The 13,401-nt window shown below is 34.6% G+C and overlaps 1 protein-coding gene across 1 annotated transcript in view; it reads left to right on the top strand.

Annotated features, from left to right (window-relative positions):
• Positions 1 to 2,601: 2,601 nt before the first annotated feature.
• bahd1 (bromo adjacent homology domain containing 1) overlaps positions 2,602 to 13,401 on the top strand; it is a 36,312-nt gene continuing 25,512 nt past the window's right edge. Inside the window, 1 exon segment of the mRNA XM_030126780.1 lies at positions 2,602 to 2,830. The gene's annotated coding sequence lies outside the window, so the exon portion shown is untranslated.

Raw genomic sequence — 13,401 nt, 5'->3', positions numbered from 1 at the left:
CATTTTCATCGAAAAATTTTTTGTCTTTTATCAACATTTTGCTGTTACATATTTCACTAAATTTTTGTCCTGTTACATCATTTTTATTTGTGTCTTTTGCATCATTTTCATATCATTGGATCTTTTTCTTGATTCTTTTCTGAAGTCTTTTATAAAAGTTTTTCAGAGTTTTTGTCCTGTTACATCATTTTTATGTGCATCTTTTGTGTTTGTTTTGGGTTTTGTTGTTGTTGTTTTTTTTTTTGGGGGGGGGGGGGGGGGCATTTTTACATCTATTATTTTTGGCTTCTTCAACTTTCACTTGGAATCAACAATCTTACTTTAAACTTAGACATTTTTTTTTAATAATAACTCACATCACCCCATCAAAAAAACAAAACAAAACATGACACTATTTTTTTTTTTTTTTTTAATCATGTTTATTGAAAGTTTGTAAAATTTCAGGTATTTTATTGATCCATTTTTACTCTAAAGTCTAAACCTTTTATAATAATCTTAATAAAAGTGTTTCCTTCTAATAATATTCATAAAACAGATGAATGGGTCTATTAGAGAAGTCCATATTCTTGCAGGGACGTACGTGGAATTAAAATGACTGTTAAGTGTGGAAAAATTCCCCAGTGATGAGCGCAGACACAGTGTTAGTCCCTGCAGGAATATGACGGGAACATGCCTGGATTTGACGTAATGATTGTATTTTATAGCAATTTTATCCGTTGTTTCATCCTGTTACATCTTTACTTTATTCTCGCCTTATATCTTTTGCAACAGTTTTGTCCTCATAGATATTTCAAAAAATTTTTGTCCTGTTGCAATCATTTTTATCTACATCTTTTACATGGTTTTCATCTTGTTACACCTTTTGGTCTATTTTTGCTTGATTTCTTTTAGAATAATTTTGTCCTGATGCATATTTCATGTTATTTTTGTCCGGTTGCATAATATTAAATCTTTTGTATCATTTTCATCAAAATTTTTTTGGTCTTTATCAACATTTTGCTGTTACATATTTCAGCAAATTTTTTGTCCTCTTACATCATTTTTATCTGTGTTTTTTTTGCATCATTTCATCTTGTTCCATCTTTTTCTTGATTCTTTTCTGAAGTCTTTTATAAAGTTTTTCAGAGTTTTTGTCCTGTTACATCAGTTTTATGTGCATCTTTGTGTGTGTTTTTTGTTTTTTTTGGGGGGGGGGGGCATATTTACTTCTAGTTATTTTTGGCTTCTTCAACTGTCACTTGGAATCAACAATTCTTACTTTCAAACTTAGACATTTTTTTAATAATAACTCACATCACCCCATCAAAAAAACAAAACAAAACATGACACTATTTTTTTTTTAAATCATGTTTATTGAAAGTTTGTAAAATTTCAGGTATTTTATTGATCCATTTTTACTCTAAAGTCTAAACCTTTTATAATAATCTTAATAAAAGTGTTTCCTTCTAATAATATTCATAAAACAGATGAATGGGTCTATTAGAGAAGTCCATATTTCTTGCAGGGACGTACGTGGAATTAAAATGACTGTTAAGTGTGGAAAATTCCCCCAGTGATGAGCGCAGACACAGTTTAGTCCCTGCAGGAATATGACGGGAACATGCCTGGGATTTGACGTAATGATTGTATTTTATAGCAATTTTATCCGTTGTTTTCATCCTGTTACATCTTTTACTTTATTCTCGCCTTATATCTTTTGCAACAGTTTTTGTCCTCATAGATATTTCAAAAATTTTTGTCCTAGTGCATCATTTTATCTACATCTTTTACATGGTTTTCATCTTGTTACACCTTTTGGTCTATTTTTGCTTGATTTCTTTTAGAATAATTTTGTTCACTGATGCATATTTCATGTTATTTTGTCCGGTTGCATACGATTTAAATCTTTTGTATCATTTTCATCAAAATTTTTTTTGTCTTTTATCAACATTTTGCTGTTACATATTTCACTAAATTTTTGTCCGCTACATCATTTTTATCTGTGTTTTTTTGCATCATTTTCATCTTGTTCCATCTTTTTCTTGATTCTTTTCTGAAGTCTTTTATAAAGTTTTTCAGAGTTTTTGTCCTGTTACACTCATTTTTATGTGCATCTTTTGTGTGTTTTTTTTTGGGGGGGGGGCATATTGACTTCTATTATTTTTGGCTCTCTTCACTTTCACTTGGAACTCAACCAATCTTACTTTAAACTTAGACATTTTTTTTAATAATAACTCACATCACCCCATCAAAAAAACAAACAAAACATGACACTATTTTTTTTTTAAATCATGTTTATTGAAAGTTTGTAAAATTTCAGGGTATTTATTGATTCATTTTTACTCTAAAGTCTAAACCTTTTATAATAATCTTAATAAAAGTGTTTCCTTCTAATAATATTCATAAAACAGATGAATGGGTCTATTAGAGAAGTCCATATTTCTTGCAGGGACGTACGTGGAATTAAAATGACTGTTAAGTGTGGAAAATTCCCCAGTGATGAGCGCAGACACAGTTTAGTCCCTGCAGGAATATGACGGGAACATGCCTGGGATTTGGCGTTGTGTGTGTATATGTGTGTGTGTGTGTGTATATATATGTGTGTATATGTGTGTGTGTGTGTGTAGGGATGTCCCGGTGCAACGGCGAATGCGAATGCAGCGCATGAATATTATCTCCAGCATGCCACTTCGGAAGTAGGTCACCGCTCACCGATTTGTTCACCATGTCTCCAGCTCCAGTGGGCTGTTCGGTCCGTGGATCGCTCCCCAGCAGGTCGACGCACGCAGCCCGACCGAACCCAAACTGAGTCGGACCGCGGAAACGGGACGGACCGCGGATTAATTTCGAGGTAAATCCTAAACCTAGTGCAATGATAATAATAATAATAATAATAATAGAAAAAAAAAATCCCACGACTCCTCGGCTGCAATCCCGTCACAGTGGGAGATGATCGGATCGCTTGTGTAGCCTGTGCTTTGACCAACTCGGCTGCAACATGAGCGCGTAATGATCTAGAAATGAAGCCGCAGATCCGATCCAAAGACGGATCTCGAATGTTACAATGTTTTACACTCGGTTTCCTGCTGTGGAGATTTTTTTTTTGTTTCTACTTCTGCTATGGCACGCTGTCAGATTAACACTGTCCACACCACCATGGCACAACTACAAGCTCCACTAGGCGAGTCTTCTTCTTTTTTTTTTTTTTTCTTGTGCAAAACTACTTACAATATATTGAATGCGTTTCACGTGCCTTTTTATTTTTTATTTTCCCCCCTGCTTGGTTTCATATGGATGTGGGTGTGTGTTTGTGTGTCAGTGCTGGTGCTGGTGCTAGTTGGTGCCTTCAACCTGCATGTAGGTGAAGGGATTTAGTGTTGGTGGAGGATGGTTAGTGTTGGTGGAGGAGGAGGAGGAAGAGGAGGATTGCTGAACTGCTGATTTGCTCCAGGAAAAGTGGACTTGGTGATTTGCCCTATCTGAAGCTGCACACACAGCACAGATTCCTGAGAGCTCTTGCCTGCGGGCTTTTTCTCTCATGATGACAGCTCTACACCATGTCCTTCTGAATGAGTCTGTGTGACAGCCACTCACATCCACCACCTCCGTCTCTCTATACGACTGTTAATACACATCAAACTGCATGCACTTTATGCATTCAAGAGTCCGACACTCACTGAAACGCTCAAATCATTGGTGAAAATAGCTTTAAATAGTCCTCACGGGCCACTTGTGCTGCTACTTTGACGTTATTGGAGGAATCAGACTTGAAATTTTGTCTCGTGTCTAAAAAAATGGTGTTTTTTAGTTCAGTCGTACACTCTCAAAATAGAGGTACGAGATCATAACATTATGTACCTGTAAGTACATTTTTTAAGTACAGTATTGGTCTTTAGGAGGCCAGAATTGCACCTTTCGACTATGAAAAAGGGTCCAAAGTTATGTAAAGTACAAATTTGTACTATAAGTTACCCTGCAGCATTAAAAAATATGTGTAGACCATAAGAATATGCTATAGGCTAGGATAACTTAACAGTAGGCCTAATTATAGTTTAACAGTAGGGTTAGCGCATTATTTATGTATCATACTGTAATTACTCTATATTATATTTAATAATAATTTGTGTTTTAATTTAACCCTTTCATGCACGAATTATGAGAACCTTAATCAAGATTTTTTCCTGAGTGTTTTTATTCCTCTTTAGGCATGAAAAAAACAATGCAATTAGAAATGTTCTTATGATAATTAAATAAAATAAATTTTTTTTAAAAAGTAAAAAAAAAAAAAAAAAAAAAAAACAATAAAAAATAGTAATGATAATAAAAAATTCTTATGAACCTATTTTTCATGAAGTTGCAAAAATGTCCACTCAGCTGGACACCATGCGTTTAATTTTTGAAGCAAAGAAACATGTATTTACTGATAAATTGCGTGAAAACTATAACTATTACGCTCAGGGGAGATCTACACAATGTTACCAGTTCATGTCAGAAAATGTATGTAATGTGTTAAAACTTTAATAAAGATACGTGCAAAAAAAAACAAAACAACAAAATCCATGAATATACAAGAGAAGAGCTGTAGAATAGCTGTCCACTGTAGTGACCAGTATACATGAAAGGTTAATAGCCCAATTTGCTCAATGATAATAGCCTAATAATTTATTAGCTTATTAGAACCTCTGATTATCGCCATAATCTCTGTTTTATCAAGTTTTCATTCACACCTCCATGTCTGGATCTCGTAGCTTGCCTATGCCGTTTTATTTGTTTGTTTTTTTTCTCAAGTAGGCCACTGGTTCAAACTTTAAACATCATGGGCGTTATCAACTATATGAGTGTTTTCTTTCTATGTAAAGTACTTAAGGTACAAAAATGGACCATTCGAAAGGGTACAGAATGTCTCTCAAAAAGTACACCCCCAGCGACAAGCATTTATACCCTTTTAAGTACAAGCTGGTACCTCTATTTTTGAGAATGTAGCCAGCAATAGTAATAATAATAATAGCTTTATTTGTATAGCACCTTTAAAAAACAAAGTTTACAAAGTGCTTTGACAGAGGGGCACAACCAGCAGGATACAAGAAGCAAGTAAAAACAGTGAAACAGAAGCAACACTATAAGAGAAGATGTGTACAACAAATGCAAAAAATATGGCACTTGGAATAAATTAAGTGAACCGAAGTAAAGAGGGCAGGGAGAATGTAACATGATGCTGTAAATCAATGCAAAAATGAAGAAATGAGATAAAACGACATCATGTATGGCACAGGTGTCAAACATGTGGCCCGGGGCCAAATCCAGCCTGCCAAAGGGTCCAGTCTGGCCCGTGGGAATAATATGTGAAATGCAAAATTACACAAAAGATATTAATCATTTTAGTTTAAGTTCCTCATTCAGACCAATTCATCTCAAGTGGGTCGGATCATTAAATACTATCATTATAACCGACAAATACTCACAACCTCCAATGTTTCTCTTTTAAATGTAAACATTTTTATGTCATTTTGCTGTATTTCCACTAAAACAAACTATCATTTCACAAAAAAACACAAATAACCTGAACAAATATGAAAAACTTGAAATATCTGAAATGTAAGTTTACCAATATTCTGCCTCTTTATTAAATGTTTCGTGTATTTTTTGATCCACTGTGATCTGTAAGTTGAAATGCACATGGTAAATGATAAACTGAGACATAATACTGTTAAAATTGCACTTAGTTTCTTAAGAATTTCAGTTGTTCATGTTATTTACATTGTTTTAAAGGATATTTGGTTGATGTAAACATTTTCATTGCACAATTTGACTTTTTTCTCTCTAAAACATAGAAGAAATTTGGAGCTGACATTATTTTATATATTATTATGTTATTATTTCACTGGTCTGGCCCATTTCAGATCAAATTTGGCTTAATGTGGCCCCTGAGCTAAAATGAGTTTGACACCCCTGATGTATGGGAGTATAAATTAATATCAAACAGGATAAAAAAAATCAAATTTAAAATTAAAAGGGGCAGACATCACATAAAAGCAAGTCTATAAAAATGTGTTTTAAGAAGTGATTTGAAGATGTTACTGATTCCGCAATAAGTGATTTAGTGTGTAGTTTGAGTCTGTTTTTTAGCATTAATTAGTTTGCCCACCTGTTGTGTCGTCATTAAAGGCTAAATTAGAGGTCATCAGTCCATAGAGGTCTCTATAATGAAGAATAAATAGCTTTTGGCTTCTGATTTTAAATAGCAGAAGTGTTGAAAGTAAATCTAATTCATAGTAATTCAATTTCATACATTTGGATAACTGAACATTGGAGTCTGACAATGAATATCAAAACCAATGGTAAAATTTAGGCGATTCTAGATACATTTTATCATTTTTGTTATTATTTTCCCTCAATTTCAAGCAATAGAAAGTACTTTGTACAGTTTGCTCCGAATGAAATAGATTAATAAGTCCTTGCTATTACACATTCGGGTCCTTCTTTTTCTTCATGTATTTTCAGTTTCTTATTTATGCAACACTACACTATTAACCCATAAAAGGCCCAGCACTACATTTGTGTTAGTTCCCAAATGAAATTTTTTCCATATTTATCCTTTCATAAATGATTTATCACCATTATTTGCAATATTTACCTTCCTGTATTTTGCATTTTTTCAGTGTAAATCATGCATTTTCCTATATTTAATTCACTGATCATGTAGATGTTCAATAAAGCTCAGATTAAAGTTGAGGGTTGTTATATCAAACAAGACTACAGAACCGCTGCTGCTGACAAACAATTATGGCGTACTCGGAGAACTGTTCGTCAGAAGTCTTGACCGTATATGTGCAAATGTCGTGACGTATCTAGTTACAAAACATAACAAATTAAGAAGGAATTTAAACAGCGTTGTAGAAAATCCACTAGATTTTTGTCAAAATGCATATAAGACAGCTTTGCAGCACCTGAAAGGGTTCAAATTCAAACTTTATGAACTATTAGTGTCCCAAATACACAAATAAATAGGGGCGTGTATTGACAAGAATCTGGCGATATGATACAAATCACAATACCTTTAAACGCAATCTCACATAAACAGTCAGAACTTACAAGTAATTTAGGGAAGATCGTAAAAGACAAGTAAAAAGAAAGGTAAAGAAGATTTACAAAAAAAAAGGACACATAGCCCATACTGAAGACCCCCATAATTCACAGACATTATGTAAAAGCAGCAACGGGCATTTAAAGGTTAAAAAAAAAAAATCATACTTACATGCAGAGGTGAATGTAACATCCCAACTCATCACCTACACATGTCTTAAAGAAATATGAAAGGAATAAGTTTTGCAGCTTAATAATGTAATATGTACTTTTTGTTCCCATACATGGTTTTATTTCTTAGTATTACAGACATTGTCAGGCTAAAAGGGATCAGTTTTGGAGATGTTTGATATTACTGGTTTTGCTTCAGCAACTGAGTCATGCATCACTGAACTAGTCCAAAATGGTTTTTCTAGACACAATTATGCATTTGGACTGAGCCAGACACACCTGTTTTAAAATAAATCCAAAGTGGGCAAAACGATAGGACACCAGGAACATGTCCCCTTCCTCGCAGAAAAATCAGTGTTCCAGCCTTTAACCGTGGTGTTAAGTCCACCTGTCCTTCAGTCAGATTCTGTCAGAGTTTGTCATTTTTCCACTGAGTCAAAATAAAACTGTTTTATTGCTCTATTCTGAAACCGTCGACTCACATGAGAGCAGAAACTTTGCATTATAACTGCTACCTTGATCGGTTAATTTGTTTGTTGGTTTGATTCTGAAATAACCTAACAACAAACACCAGTGACACAACCTCCACAGGCTGTAAAAAGTGCACTTTTTGTCTGTGAATGCCACTTTAAGAGGCTTCAGAGGGCTTCATTTTCTCATGGGAAATGACAGTATGACGGCAAGAGAAGTGATGAAAAGTATAGTACACATGTAAAGGGTATTGATTTTCAGGCCGGTCTTATTAGGCTAGTAAACCAGTACAAAAACTTAACCTTTCAGAGCCTCATATGGTTCTATGGTGATTGTCTGTTGCTACGATGAACCTGACTTCTCCTGTGTCACCTTCAGACACTGATCACCTCCATGGTCAGGGGTGTTAGAACAATATCTATTCTGCAATATATCACAATATTTCATTTCACAATACTGTATCGATATTAAAAGTACTGTATTGATATTATTTAGGTATTTATTCAAATGCAGATATGGCGGAGGTTTCACTTTTGTTTTTTAGTTTTCTTTATTGTTTATATCTTATTTATTATTATTTAACTGTTTTATTAAATAATGGTTATTTGAAGCATCCTAAAAGCACTTTTTACTGTCTGAGAGAGGCAGATGTTAGTTCATTTGTTGGGATTGCACAAAAATAATGTTATGATGTCAGTTATGAACTAATAGAATATGAACATTTGAGCAGGATCTTTAAACTGTAATGTCTGTAAACAATTAAAGTTTTAACACAGGAAAATGTTGTGATAAAGCATTAGATCCTGTTGTGATCAAATAAAAATGTGTTAGTATTTGTGCATATGTCTAGCGTAATTCATTCTTCCAGGAAATTGCCATTTTGAAAAAAGAAACAAACAAAAAAATTGCCTATTAACAGTATCATGATATATCGTGATATATTGTATCATGATCCCTAGTATTGTGATTGTATCATATTGCCGATTCTTGCCAATACACACCCCTAGAAATAGGGCTGTGTACAAAACAAGACTTATACTTTTGTGAAATTTTCAAAAAATTTTTATTATGTAGAAAATCAAGGTCAGTGAAGTTACCATATTTGGTTCCTTACCGAGAGGTACCGAAAAAAATAAAAAATTCAAGAAATATCCTGTATATACAAGATACGAGAAAACACATGGTAAGGTTGAAAAGAACACACTTTTAGAACATTAGACCAAAATAAGTGCTGATCCAGACCCCCGTCCACATCCACATTCTCCCTCTGAACATCATTCCTTACATTAGTACCATTACTTCATGGTACCGACAAAGCAGGTCCACTCACTGTTCATGCAGAGGTGGACCTTACAGACCCTGTAGACCACATTGGACCTGATTTTTTGACACACTATCCTCCACTGTAACTGTTGCTGTCACTGTCTTGTAATGTGTGCTGGAAATGACCAAAAATAGTCACTTGGCTATGTAAGGGTTAACTTAATCCTTTATAAATCACTCATAGAAATTCTCTGAAATTCAAAATTTCAACCTCAGTGTGTTATTGGAGACATAACAAGACTTAATTACTTTTGTGAAATAAAAAAAAAAAGTTTCATTATGTAGAAAATTAAGGTCAATGAGGTAACCATATTTGGTTCTTACTCATATGTGGCAAAAAAAAAAAGCCCAGAAGTGTGTGTGTGTGTGTGTGTGTGTGGTATATAGTGTATATATATCTATATATATATATATATATATATATATATATATATATATATATATATTATGTGTGTGTATATGTATATGTGTGTATATATATAATATATATATATAATATGTGTGTGTGTATATGTATATGTGTGTATTATATAGTGTATTATATATATGTATATATATATATATATATGTATATATATGTGTATATGTGTGTATATATTAATATAGTATATATATATATATTATACGAAAAACACATGTAAGTTGAAAAGAACATCACTTTTAGAACATTACACCCACATCAGGGCTGATCCAGACCCCTGTCCACATCCATATTATCCCTCTGAACATCATTCCTTACATTAGTACCATTACTTCATGGTACCTAACAAAGCAGGTACACTCGCTGTTCATGCAGAGGTGGACCTTACAGACCCTGTAGACCACATTGTCGACTTACTGTCTTCGCTGTAACTTTTTTTGCTGTCACTGCCTTCATAATGTATTTGAAAATTACCAAAATAGCACTACTTGCCTGATAAAGGGTTATACTGTCGATCCAAATCATACATTGACATCTACATCAGTTTGATCCTCCTCCTCCTCCTCCTCCTCTCCTCCTCCTCCTCCTTTTTATTGTTCTTGTTGTTCTTCTTTCTTGTGTCTCAGTTTATTTTTTTTATGCAGGAAATATTGGAAATACTAATAGGACTCTATTAACAGGCGCTTATATTAAGAGATGCTGGATCCAAAGAAATACATGTATAGAGTTGTTGATATTGCAACATTTCGATCCTTTTCTCTTTTTTCTTCATGTATAAATACTAAGTGTGAAGGTGAAGTGTAAATAAATCATACTATTGAAGGATGTAATACTACAAATGCCAAACTAGTATTTTAACGTTTCTAATTGATGTTTCCTGAAATCCCTTCATAACTTTTGTGTTTGCTGTGTACAAGAGTGTGTAAACTAAAATAGCTCTTGTTTTTAAATTACTTTCCACAATGTGTGGTGAAGAAACAAAAGCAACGCGATGACCGCAGTATTAAATGTACCCCTAAATCTATTGTGTCTGCTTATTTGTTGTGGTGGTTGTGGTCTTGCTGGGAGGAGTAATGATGCTCTTCAATAAGTTCCTGTCCCTCCATGTGTACGCTCGTCTTATTCAAATGAAGCAACTGATTTGAGATCCACAGACAGAAACTCAATGCGAGGCTCCCTCTGTCCTCTTGTTATCTGGAATTAAATTTCTCTCTCATGGATTGCATTTCACGGTTCACCGCGTCATCCAGCAATAGAGGGCAAAACCCAAGCCGTGAGATGGTCTGAAAATGGTCAGCTGGATAGTTCTGCCCACTCCAGATTTAAGTGGGGTCTGCATTCAGAGGATCACTCAAACCTCTGTTATCATCTCAGTTTGAAGAAGACGCGCAGTTCGGAAACAGATTACAGCTTGTTTTGACAGTGAAGGTGCCGAGAAGAAAAAGAAAAGTGTTAAAGGTTTTAGAAACACGCTGTCAAAGTCAGTTTAGTGCAAAAGATGTGATGCATGTCTGAGTTATTGAATGAAGCTCCGTGTACTATCTGTTCTTTGTAATTAAGTACTTCAGCGACACACAGGTTCTCCTTTTCTAACCCTTCATTAGAGCAGAGGGAATTATTCAATTGAAAAGAAGAAGATCTGCTGATAAGTTGAAGGCACATAAAAACTTGAGTGTAAATGAGCAGCTGATGAAATGAATCCTGTGTTATTATGCAGTGCAAAAAAAACCCTGAGTCTGCCTGTGCTTTGGAATCATTTCATGTCACCACTCCTTTCAAGATTAGCTGCTTGTCTGCAAGTTAGATCCGCTCGACATAAACTGTGGTTTTCGTACCTAAAAGCTTAACCAAGGTTTATGTTTTTGTTACTTTCTGTACATTTGCTCTGTTGGGTTTTGCTTTGACTCTCCAAGTTGGGTAGTTACACATCCTGTCATCATCATTTACTGGAGCTGCATCTACATTAGAGGTCGACTGTGTTTTTTAAGGGTCAGTGAAATAATGATAGTTCAGAGCATGAAAATGATTATTCAGCCGATACGTTCCCCTTGAACCCCAAAAGTTTTCTCTTAGTGAGCCAGTGGGCTACATGATTCAGGAATATACACTATATATGGACAAAAAGTATTGGATCACGTTGAATTCAAGTCTGAGATGCAAACAACAACGACAAATGCTATAATATAGTTTTATATTGTGATGAAAAAATCATTTCATTGGTTAGTTTGGTTTGAATTGTTATCTTTGCTTCCACAGTGCCTTAGAGTTGGGTTTTTTTAACGTAATTTCTCTCAACATTGATTTTGTGTTTTTATCCATGACAAGCATAACAAAATCAAGACTGAGAGAAATTAAGTAAAAACCATCTCTGAGGTATTTTGGAAGCAAAGATAACAATTCAAACTAGAAAAACACTTGGAGAGCGCAGACCTCCGCCAAGGCAGATCAGTCGCCCCCCCCCCCCAATTACCACTAAAATTTTATCATTTGTTTCTTGTGCCAGTATCAATATTTCCTGAAAATTTCATCAGAATCCTCCATAACTTTTTGAGTTATCTTGCTAACAGACAGACAGACAAACCCCAATGAAAACATGACGTCCTTGGCAGAGGTAACAAAACTAACCAATAACAAGTGGTACCAGGCACAACAAACCCCGCCCCTCGCACATATTGTAGCTTATTTTGGCATTGATCCAGCTAATGTCATCATGTCTATGTGTATGGTGATGTCGGGCATATCTATTGCCTCTATATATGTGCCAAGTGTGAAGTAAATTGAAACAAAAGTGATGTTTTTCGAGACATTTGAAATTTTGCCCATTATAAGCAAATGGGAGAAAAAAAAAAGATTGAAAAAATTAATAAAAAATGTAAAACTTTGACTTATTTTCCCAAAATGTAATGACATCTATTGTGGGTCACTGGCAATCTATAAACCCAATTTGGTATGAATTCAACCAATAGTTTTGCTGCTAAAGTGTTAACAAACAAACAAAGAAACAAACTAGAAAAGCACTCAGAGAGCACAGACCTCTGCCAAGGCAGATCAGCCCCCCCCCCCACCCGATCACTACTAAAATTTAATCATTTTTTCCTTGTGCCAGAATCAACGTTTCCTGAAAATTTCATCCAAATCTTTCCATAACTTTTTGAGTTATCTTGCTAACAAATAAACAAACAGACAAACCCCAATGAAAACTTAACCTCTGCCGTTCCTTGGCATAGGTAACAAATCAAACCAAAAATCATACCCCATGCCTCCCTTTCGGGGGGCGGGGTAATAAACTATACTTTGACATTTGTCATTATAGTTGTGTAGCCCACACCCCTATTATAAAAGAAACACCTGAATTCAGTGTGTCCCAATACTTTTGTCCACATAGTGTAGCTTACCCATTTCAAGCAAACTAGCTCCCTCTGTGAAAACCCCCCAGACCCTGGTCTCTGTTGATTTGATCCGTCATCTTTCTTCTTGTTACCGTTTCCTTTAGTGTTCTTCCTTCTCTAGATTATTGTGCAGATGCTGTTGCTACTGGGGGAAATGGAAATGTTGGCTGTGTTTTCTCTGCCGTTGTTGTTGTTGTTTTTTTTAATATACTTTATTTAGAACAGCACAGTTTACATTACAAATATAGACTTTTCATATCAGACATGCAAAGTAATCAGCTTGCAATAGAAGTCATTATGTAAATGCTTAATTATAATCATGTATAGAAAGAAAGGAGAGAAGAAAAAGAAGATAGGAAAGACAGGAAGAGGAAAAAAATGTGCCAACTTATACTAGGGGTGTCAAAGTTCAGATGAATATATTAAGGGAAGTACAGATTTTAACGATTTTGATTGCCTTTTGCTTTTCAGAGTACTTAATTGAGAGAATGCATTGTTTCAAAGTATTTTAGAATGCAGTAAAACATGTTTTTTTTTGCTGAGTATTTACAACAATGAATGTGA

Source organism: Sphaeramia orbicularis, chromosome 22 (assembly GCF_902148855.1).
Source record: "Sphaeramia orbicularis chromosome 22, fSphaOr1.1, whole genome shotgun sequence".
Lineage (NCBI taxonomy): Eukaryota > Metazoa > Chordata > Actinopteri > Kurtiformes > Apogonidae > Sphaeramia > Sphaeramia orbicularis.
This window is presented reverse-complemented; position numbering and strand designations above follow the sequence as displayed.